This window comes from Myotis yumanensis, unplaced genomic scaffold (assembly GCF_028538775.1).
Source record: "Myotis yumanensis isolate MYYU_CA2020_CCGP unplaced genomic scaffold, mMyoYum1.0.hap1 SCAF_21, whole genome shotgun sequence".
NCBI lineage: Eukaryota > Metazoa > Chordata > Mammalia > Chiroptera > Vespertilionidae > Myotis > Myotis yumanensis.
Genome location: NW_027223772.1, coordinates 6,555,359 through 6,565,946, shown reverse-complemented (window position 1 = coordinate 6,565,946; position 10,588 = coordinate 6,555,359).

The window sequence follows — 10,588 nt, the reverse complement described above, 5'->3', positions numbered from 1 at the left end:
AATCCTAGATTATAGTCAGGAGTAAAGAACTATTTGGGATTCCATTTCTCTGGATGTTACTTGGCCTTGAAGTGAGGAGCATATGTTATTAACAAATGTTCCATTTACTAATCTAATAGCTGATAAGAAAACAGACACTTCTGCTCCACAAATAAAATTATTTCATTCTACCTCCCAATGGCATCACACGCCAGATTAGCAGCTCTAGTTAGCATCAATATATATAAAAGGCTAATATGCTAAGTGTCCCTCCAACCATCCGACTGGTCACTATGATACTCATTGACCACCATGGGCAGATGATCAACACAGGAGCTGCCAAGCTTCAGTGAATTGGCAGTGGCTGTTCTCAGGTGACACATCTCGAAACCAGAGAGGAAGGAGCCCGATTCCTCGCAGGGCCGCACCATTCCACCTTCAGCAGTGGGTTATGTTGTTACTAGGGCACTGTTGGCTCCGAATCTGGTTTACTGTACACTTGCAGTTGCATTCCACACCCTGTATGACACTCTGGGACCCCTTGGGGGATGTTGGAGAGCTGGTTTCGGCCCAATCCCTGCAGGCCAGACCAAGGGACCCCACCTGCCGGAGGGACCCCACTCACTCTGCAGACACTTGGGAGGGTGCCTGGGTCCAATCCCAGCAGGTCCAGGGGTCCCCAAAGGTGTGGACGGAGTCGGCGAAGAAGGAATGACACGAAGACAGCCTTCAGTTGGTCAGCAGCCTAGTCAGGACCTATAGCCAGGATCTCCAGCCAAAGTTCTGGTCGGAGTTCTGGTCAGGAACTGATGAGGATCTGACGTTTATTGTCTTATTACATCCGTATTTATACCAGCTGATCCCAATCCTGTCAATTTCTATTACAAGGGTTAAGGTGTTTCTCATCTCCATTCCAGGGAGTAAAGACCATGTAGCTTAACTACCCGCCTGGCACTTAATTAAGGGGTTGTATCCCCTCCCTAACCTCAGGGAAAGATCCCCACCTGGGGAAACAACCTTTCTCGGAGAGGTGACCTTGGTTAAAACACATGGCGCTAAAGGGAGCAAACATATTAAAAACAGTATGCTATATATGCCAGGTCCATTGAAACATATGCTGTGTAGATGTTTTTTTCCTGCAGCGACTGTGTCAAGCAGCAAGGATCGACCAGCTTCCGGCAAATTCCCCCTTTTTTATTTTTTAAATGATAGCGCATGCAAATCAGCAGTCACCTCTCAGATTGGGCTGTTTAGACTCGGAAGAAGACTGGCAAGCAATGACAACAAGCATAGCTATAAACATAGTGGATGAAGCGCACAAGGAGCCCTGTTCCTTAGGAGGTTGCCGGCCTCTTCAGTCAAGAGATTTCAGCTGTCCTCAAGTTGTTGGTTTGGTTGTCCTTGTTGGTCTGGCTAGCGGGCGGCATCACTGGCGACGGGTTTCCAGACGTGTCAGCGAGTTGAAGGGCTGCATCAAAGGGTCCATCAGGGCCGTGCTTGATGGTAGTGTCGGTGTCCAAGGAGGAGTAAGCTGTGTCCTCTGGGTCAGCTGTTATGGAGGATGGAGGGTAGTAGAGAGAAAAAGAAAAGAAAGCAAAAGAACTACAAGGCATGGAAGTGTTTAGAAAAAAGAGGAAGAAAGGGAAGAAGGCAGCATCCTGCTCCAGCCCTTTCTTTCAGCTGCCCCTTTCCCTGTGGTCCAAGGTAGAAATGGGAAAAAAGTCCTTTTGCAGTGAAAGGGAAGCTGCTGTCAGCCAGGTCTCTTATCTAGGTACTGATCTCAGCTGGACCAAGTCTCTTTCTGTTCCCGATCTGAGCTGGGCCAAGTCTCTATTCGTTATCTGGGTCCCTATCTGGGCTGGACATGGGAAGCGAGAAGCAGCCATGGGGAAAGGAGACCTTCCTCAGAAGGGGTGAGTGTTCAAGCCCCTGCACCATTGGGGGAGTGAGGATCTGTGCCCCACCTCTGTTGAACCCCAAGTTCTCTCCTACTGGCCCCTCTGTGACTGTGCCTGTCTTAGGTTGTTCCTCCCTGAGGAATCTTACCCGTCTTTGACTAACCAGCCATGCTCCGGGGCCAAGCAGGGTGATGTGAGGTTCAGTTCTGTCTCCTTGGTAGTCTATGTCCCTCTGGCCTCCATGCCCAGCAACTGCCTTTGGATCCCCTCGCCTGCTGGCGGGGTCCCGGCATTGATCACATATCTTTTTTTTTTTTTTTAATATATTTTATTGATTTTTCACAGAGAGGAAGGGAGAGAGATAGAGAGCTAGAAACATCGATGAGAGAGAAACATCGATCAGCTGCCTCCTGCACATCTCCCACTGGGGATGTGCCCCCAACCCCAGGTACATGCCCTTGACCAGAACCGAACCCTGGACCCCTCAGTCCGCAGGCCGACGCTCCATCCACTGAGCCAAACTGGTTTCGGCGATCACATATCTTGGGGAACCCAGGTTTCTTCTCCAGAGAGAACCCAGCTCACTCCATTGGGCGAGAGACAGATCCATGGTACCAGCCACCGTGACCTCAGCATTAACAGAGAACTCAGGCAACAGCTGTGGGCAATTGGATTGTGAGAAGAGGGTCCCTCTTGACACAAGGGCAAGAGGGGCCAATATAGGACAAAGGAGAGTCCTGGGACAGGGCTTTCTCAGCCCAGGATGTCAGGGTCTTGGCACAAGACAACTCCACGTATGAGGCATATACCAAACACCCCCAGTCACGGCAGAAAAGGGAGATGCCCTTCCTGGAACAGTAGTGTAGGGAGATTCTAGAAAAGGCTGTGTTCAGGAGAGAAGGAGAAAGGCCAAAGAACCAGCAAACAAGTAGTCAGATTAAGAAAAAAAAAAGAAAAAGGATAGGAGATGTGGGGCAAAGCTGGAACATAAGGACAGACAAAAAGGAGGCACATGTGATCCTTCCAATGGACAGGTGGTTCCAGCTCAGGGCTGCACATCTGCTGCAGACGGGCACTGGTCAGGTGTGCTAGATTGAGGCGGAGATGGAGGGCGGTGAGACATAAGGTCGGACTAGACGGTCTGGAATCCACACAGGTGAGTCTGCGTCCTGTGGAAATATACAAGCATATCCTCTCCCCCGGGTTAAAAGTACATCAGGTCCCTTCCAGGCTCCTATAAGCAAGTCTCTCCATTTGACGAGGACTTTAGGTTTAGTTAGATCAGGGTTCCAATGCCTGTACATCGGGGAATTTCCCTCAGAATCTACATTTAGTATATTAATTACAAATAAAGTATGTTGTAGAACATGATGAGGAGAGGAATATTTAAACTCATTTTCTTGTAATTTTTTAATTTGTGTTTTTAAAGTTTGGTGAGCCCTTTCTACTATTGCTTGGCCTTGAGGATTGTAAGGTATTCCTGTAGTATGTGCGATGCCGAATGTAGATCATAAGTTTTTAAAAGCTCTAGAGGTATAGGCAGGCCCATTGTCTGTTTTAAGTGCCCTTGGTATTCCTAGGTAGGAAAAACATTGGAATAAATGTTGACTTACATCTTTAAAGGCTTCTCCTGTATGTGCAGAAGCAAGGATAACATGAGAAAAGGTATCAATACAAACATGCACATAGCAAAGTTTGCCAAAAGATGGGACATGAGTAATATCCATCTGCCATAAGTCACAGGGCCTAAGTCCTCTTGGATTAACTCCAGTAGCAGGGCTAGGAAAATGAGTAGGACAATGGCCGCAGTCACGTACAATACTTTGAGCAGCTTCTCTAGATATGCGATAATATAGATGGAGAGCAGAAGCATTTTGATGATGAATGGCATGAGACCGCCGGGCTTCTTCTAGAGCTGTACAAACTATTGGGCGAGTTAGTAGATCCGCCTGATAATTTCCTTCGCTTAAGGGTCCTGGTAGACAGGAATGAGCTCTAATATGTCCAATATAGAAAGCCTTTTCTCGTTTATGAATGTAAGTTTGTAGCTGAGTTAACAAAGAGAAAATGGCTGTTCTTCCTTGTGGGAGAGAGGCGGTCTCAATATGAGGAAATAATTTAACTATATATTGAGAGTCAGTGTACAAGTTAAAGGGAACCTGTTGCAATTGTTCAAAGGCATAAATGACTGCCAAAAGCTCTGTTCTCTGGGCTGACGTCTCTAGGGTTTGTTGAACATGGGTTATTGAGTCAATGATTGTTACTGCCTTACCATTAGAGGAGCCATCTGTGAATACTAAGGAGGCAGGAGGTGATAATGGCTCTTTTGAACATTTAATAGGAAATATAAATGGATGTAGGGAGAGAAATTGCAATATAGGTGATCTTGGCAAATGATGTAAAATTTGTCCTGGGAAGTTACCTATAGCTATTTGCCACTCTTCTTCAAATTGTAATAGTGTGTCTAATTGTTCTCTTTTATAAGGTATTATTATCTCAGTAACTTCTCTTCCAAAGAGTTCGATACTGCGGCATCTACCTTTGATAATGAGAGTGGCCACTAGGGAAGGATAGGATGGTATAATCTTCCTAGGAGTGACAGGTAAATGTATCCATTCTAATGGTCCTTCCTGCCATAAACATCTGTAGGAGTATATTTAGTGGCTAGAATAATTAAGGCCCAAGATTTGGAATAATCTAGATACTGTAGTTGCTGTTTATTGATGGCCTGTTCTATTTTTGCTATAGCCTTTTCTCCTTCCACAGTTAATTGTCGGGGAGACTTAGGGTTAGAATCTCCCTTTAAAATGTCAAATAGAGGTTTTAAGTCAAAAGTGGTTATTTTTAGATATGGCCTGACCCAGTTGATATCACCTAATAGTTTCTGATAATCATTTAATGTGTTTAAATGATCTTTTCTTAATTGTAAAGGCTGATGGGTGATAGTAGAGGTATGTAATATTCTGCCTAAGTAGGAAAAAGAAGGTTCAGTCTGAATCTTTTCTGGGGCTATTTTTAGACCATAATTTTCTAAAGCAAGGACGGTCTGAGTAAGAATTTCCTGTAAAGTAGCCCGATCTTTATGAGCAATTAAAATATCATCCATATAATGAATAAGATATAGATCTGAAAATTTCTTTCTAATAACTTGCAATACCTGATCTACAAACTTTTGACATAATGTAGGACTATTTTTCATCCCTTGTGGGAGAACCTTCCATTGATATCTCTGATAAGGCTGTTTAAAGTTTTCTGATGGTATGCTGAATGCAAATCTTTGACAATCAGCCGGGTGAAGAGGTATAGTAAAAAAACAATCCTGTAAGTCAATAACAACAACACAATACTCCTGTGGAATTGCCACAGGGGAGGGCAATCCAGGTTGTAAGGAGCCCATATCTTCCATAGTGTCATTTATGGCTCTTAGATCTTGCAAAAGTCTCCACTTGCCTGATTTCTTTCTTATTACAAATATGGGTGTGTTCCAGGGACTATTTGATGGCTCTATATGTCCCTCTGCTAATTGCTGATCAATTAATTGTCGGGCTGCTGTTATTTTCTCAGATGTTAAGGGCCATTGCTCGACCCATACTGGTTGTGATGATTTCCAGACTATGGGATCAGCAGTCCTATGGGCAATGGCCCCAATTATAAATCCTGTCGAGGAGTGTGAGGTATTACTTTCTTTTCCTAATCCCTTTTCTGGATTAAATCCCATGTCTAGCATCTGTGATGTTACTCTATCACTGGGGCTATATAATAGAACTCCCATTTGAGACAAGATATCTCTTCCCCATAATGTAAAGGGGATAGTCGCAATTACATAGGGACAGAATGTTCCTGAATGTTGATCTTCATCAGCCCAAGTTAAAATCTGAGAACTCTTTTTTACATTAGATGCCTTGCCTAGTAGGGAAGTGGAGGTGGTGTGCGTGGGCCATGAAGAGGGCCAATCCTTCCCTGCTATGCAGGAAACATCTGCTCCTGTATCCAATATACCTTCAATTGGTTTTTCCTGAATTTGTAAAATTTTTGTAGGTCTAGTAGCATGGATTTCTTGTATCCAAAATGCTGCATCACTAGATCCAAAGCCTCCGGCCCCTCTAGCTTCCTGGGTAACAGCTGTCCCTATTTTATGTATTGGTAACAGGAGTAATTGGGCAATTCTCTGGTTGGGCTGAATCTGTATAGTTGTGGTGGGTGGGGAAAGTAAAATCTGTATTTCTCCTGTGTAATCTGCATCAACAACTCCTGGGATGACTAAGATCCCCTGTAACGAGGTGGAGCTCCGCCCTAATATTAATCCTACAGTTCCCTCAGGCAGCGGCCCAGACACTCCTGTAGGAATGGCTGCTACTGGCGAGTCTGGGGTTAGTATTGCGTGGGTGGTTGAATGGAGGTCCAATCCTGCACTGCCTGGGGTTGCTCTGAAGAGGTCACTGACGGATTGAAATTTGAAGCAGAGGGGTTGAGGGTCGATGCCCCTATTATTGCAGGGGCCTGGGGCCGGCCCCTTCTCAAGTTTCCCAATTGAGGTGATGGGATATAACCTCCTTGGGAGCTATTTGTAGAATTTAAAGGCCGACCATTTTTATGGTATTTTGATCTACATTCCTTTGCCCAATGGAATCCTTTCTGACATCGGGGACAAACGGTTTTTGGAGGATTAATATTATTCCCTGATGTATTTCCAGGCTGTCGAGGAGCTTGCCGTCTGGCTTGAGTATTATTATTTCTATTTGGGCATTCTCTGCTAAAGTGCCCAGATAAACCACAAGAGTAGCAGTTCATATTTCTTTTATTACCTGTATTATTGCTGGCTTGTCCTTTGCCCTGTACATATTGAGGGTATGTCTCCCCTTTGAGAGCTGCAGCTATAGCTACACCCTGTATAAATGCTGGACTTACATCAGCACACTGTTTTATAAAATCATTTATAGTTCTTGTTCTGCGAATCGGCCTTAATAAAGCCTGACAGGTATTATTAGCATTTTCAAAAGCCAGTTATTTGATTAGGATATCGGCAGCCTCTTCATTATTGATTACTCTTTTGACTGCCTGTCTGAGGCGAGAAAGGAAATCCTGATATGGTTCCTCGACCTTCTGTTTAATCTCTGTAAGGGAGGTTGTTTTTCCTGATGTATAAGGTAGGGATTTCCAGGCATTTACTGCACAACTGTTTACTTTAATAAGTGCCTCTTTGGGCATATACATTTGCTCCTGAGCCGTGTTAAAATCACCTTCTCCTAATATCATGTCTAGGGTTACTCCTCCTCTGGAATTTTTGCTAGTGGCTACAGCTTTCTTAGCAAGATCATCATATTCAGTTTTCCATAATAAGTAATTGCCTCCTGAGAGACAGGATTTACAAACCTGTGACCAATCATAAGGAGTCATCCATTTATTGGCTAGGGTTTCTACCAAGGTTAGTGTGTAAGGAGCTAGAGGTCCATATTCAGAACAGGCCAATTTTAATTCTTTAAGTATTTTGTAAGGTATAGCCTCCCAGGTGGGGCTTTCGTCCTCATCAAACTCATTCTCATATGCAACTGGGAAGCAGAGTGAGAACTCAAGATCTCCATTAGCTTCAGCTTCTCTTATCGCCCTTTGAAATTTAGACATGGAGCTCCTAGGAGCCGCAGGACCTGGTTTAGGCTTTCTTTCTAATTTAGGGAGCCTGTTTTGAATGGGAGGGCCTCTCTCCCCTCTACTGACTGGAAAGGAACAATGATCATGTTTATGATATTTATTCTCCTTCCGATCAGTAGGCATAGCTAAATTGCTCTTAGATTGAGCTGGAGACAATAATGATGTGTCTTCTCTAGGTGGATCCGAGGGACTATTTAAAGTTTGAGAACGTTCAATAGTTTCTGCCTCTGGTGCCAAGATGCCACGAATTAAATTCCAGAGGGGAAAAGCATTTTCCGGGACCTTCTGGTCCTGCGGATGGAAGGTGTGATAATTCATAAATTGCTCTCCTATTTTAGTCCAAGTTGTTAAATTAACAGTTCCATCCTCAGGAACCCATTGACATGCATATTCTATAAAACTTTCTATCTGACTGGGAGTAATCTCAACTCCTCTGCTAGCAAGCAGATGCATCAAAAGATTAACACAGAGTCTTTTTTCTTTAGACTCAGTATGACCCATCTTGTCAATCTAAGTTTTGTACTAACTACCCGCTTACCCTACTTATCCTCTATAGGAGGGGTCTGCAGCACCCTACGGTGCAGTCCTATCCTTCCCAAGTACGTCCCAAGTACGGGGGGGACTTACCTTCGTGCCCCACGTTGGGCGCCAGTTGCCGGGGTCCAATCCCAACAGGTCCAGGGGTCCCCAAAGGTGTGGACGGAGTCGGCGAAGAAGGAATGACACGAAGACAGCCTTCAGTTGGTCAGCAGCCTAGTCAGGACCTATAGCCAGGATCTCCAGCCAAAGTTCTGGTCGGAGTTCTGGTCAGGAACTGATGAGGATCTGACGTTTATTGTCTTATTACATCCGTATTTATACCAGCCGATCCCAATCCTGTCAATTTCTATTACAAGGGTTAAGGTGTTTCTCATCTCCATTCCAGGGAGTAAAGACCATGTAGCTTAACTACCCGCCTGGCACTTAATTAAGGGGTTGTATCCCCTCCCTAACCTCAGGGAAAGATCCCCACCTGGGGAAACAACCTTTCTCGGAGAGGTGACCTTGGTTAAAACACATGGCGCTAAAGGGAGCAAACATATTAAAAACAGTATGCTATATATGCCAGGTCCATTGAAACATATGCTGTGTAGATGTTTTTTTCCTGCAGCGACTGTGTCAAGCAGCAAGGATGGACCAGCTTCCGGCAGGAGGGACCATGGGAGGTTGGCTCCAGGGCGTGTTCAACCCATCTTGCCCAGTCCCATCCCACCAGCCACCTTCTAATTAATTTCCTTTGTATGTGCACGAATCTGTGCACTGGGTCACTAGTTATTAATAATAACATTAAAAACTTAAAAATACTATAGTATATGGCAAGTTGCAGTTAGAAATTCTCTCTAAAATGTATCTTTTTATGTTTATTTGTGTAGTTCAAAAATCATATTTTCTTCCCTGGCTGCTATTGCTTAGTGGTTAAGTCATTGGCCTGAGCACCAAAGAGTCATGTAGTGAGTTCAATTCTCAGTCAAGGACTCATATTTAGGTTGCAGGTTTTATCCCTGTCCCTGATGGGGGAGCATGCGGGAGGCAACCAATGAATGTGTCTCTCTCACATCAATGTTTCTCTTCTTTCTCTCTTCCCTTTCCTCCCTTCCTTCTACTCTCTCTAAAAAGCAATGGAAAAATATCCTCAGGTGAGGATTAACCAAAAAGAAATCTTAATTTCCAAATCAGATCATGAACAATGGTTATAAATTATTAAAAGCAAGTGAATAATATAAATACAATTTAAGGTAGTATTTAAAAATAAAGAGTGGTCAAGCTGCTTACATATTTTAGAAATACTCAAATTCTTTATTTCCTCTAGACAACTTTTTCTTATTTATTTATTTATTTATTCAAATTAAGCCACATGGAATTCTGTTATGTCAAGAGTATTAAAGGGAATGCTTAGAACAATGTTACTTGAAAACAGAGTTCTGAGGTCAATTATTTTAGAAAAATCTAGATCAAATAAAGTTACCGATATCCTGTGGTGGGTTAATAGTATGTTCATGATCCTTTAAGAAGTGTTTAACTTTTTAGACTAGGCTATGTTTACCTTAACAAAAGGACAGCCAGATATTTCTCCAATAAAATGGGTTCATTTGGTAATAACAAAGAATTACAACTTGGAGCATGTGGTCTAATGGAAAACCATGTGTAACTCCAGAGTAACAAAGGAGAGGAGCACTATTTTATGGCCTTGGGAAGGGCTGATATAAAGGCAAAATCCTTTGGAGGAAACTGGAGGTTCAAAGTCTAGTGACTTTTCATTGGCTAATTTATACCAATCTCTCATTGGCTGAGCTATTACTGGGCAAAGAGGAATCTTCTTCCTTCTGATGAAGTAGTAAAGTAGTATCTCTCCCTGATGGAGTCAGTAGTGTGTGTTGAGTGACACTAGCTTCCCCACTCCATTCTAAATTAGGTTTCTTATTAATTTTCACAATTACAAAAGGCATTGAAGCCTCCTCCTTGTTTTATTCTCTCAGATTCTTTGCTTGGGGGAAATCCGAGTACCATGTACTGAGGACACTTAAGCTGATATGTGGAGAGGTCCCCATGACAAGTCACAAGTCACTGAGTCTGTATGCCTATGTTCTGCACTGATTTGCCAAGCAAGTGAGTGAGCCACCTCGAAATCAGATCCTCCAGCTTCAGTTAAGCCTTCAGAGAGTCCTAACCAACATCCTGAGTCCAACCTCATGAGAGACTCAGCCAGAACCAGCCAGCTAAACTGCTCCCACATCTCAGATCCAGAAAACCTGTGGGACACTTTACATGATTATTCTTTCTGATGCTAATTTTTGAGATAATTTTCTATGCAACAATAGATAACAAACATAGATCTTTTTACTCCAGAACCTCTCAGAGCCTTTAATATGTTGATATGTTTTAATTCTAAAGAAAAGATCTACAATACATTGTGTAGTAAAAGTACATTTACCCATACTACTCATTCTTCAAGTGCATTTTTTTACATTATAATTTTGTCTGCAAAAATTCTTTTCATAGAAAGGTACATGTATAAAATCTAA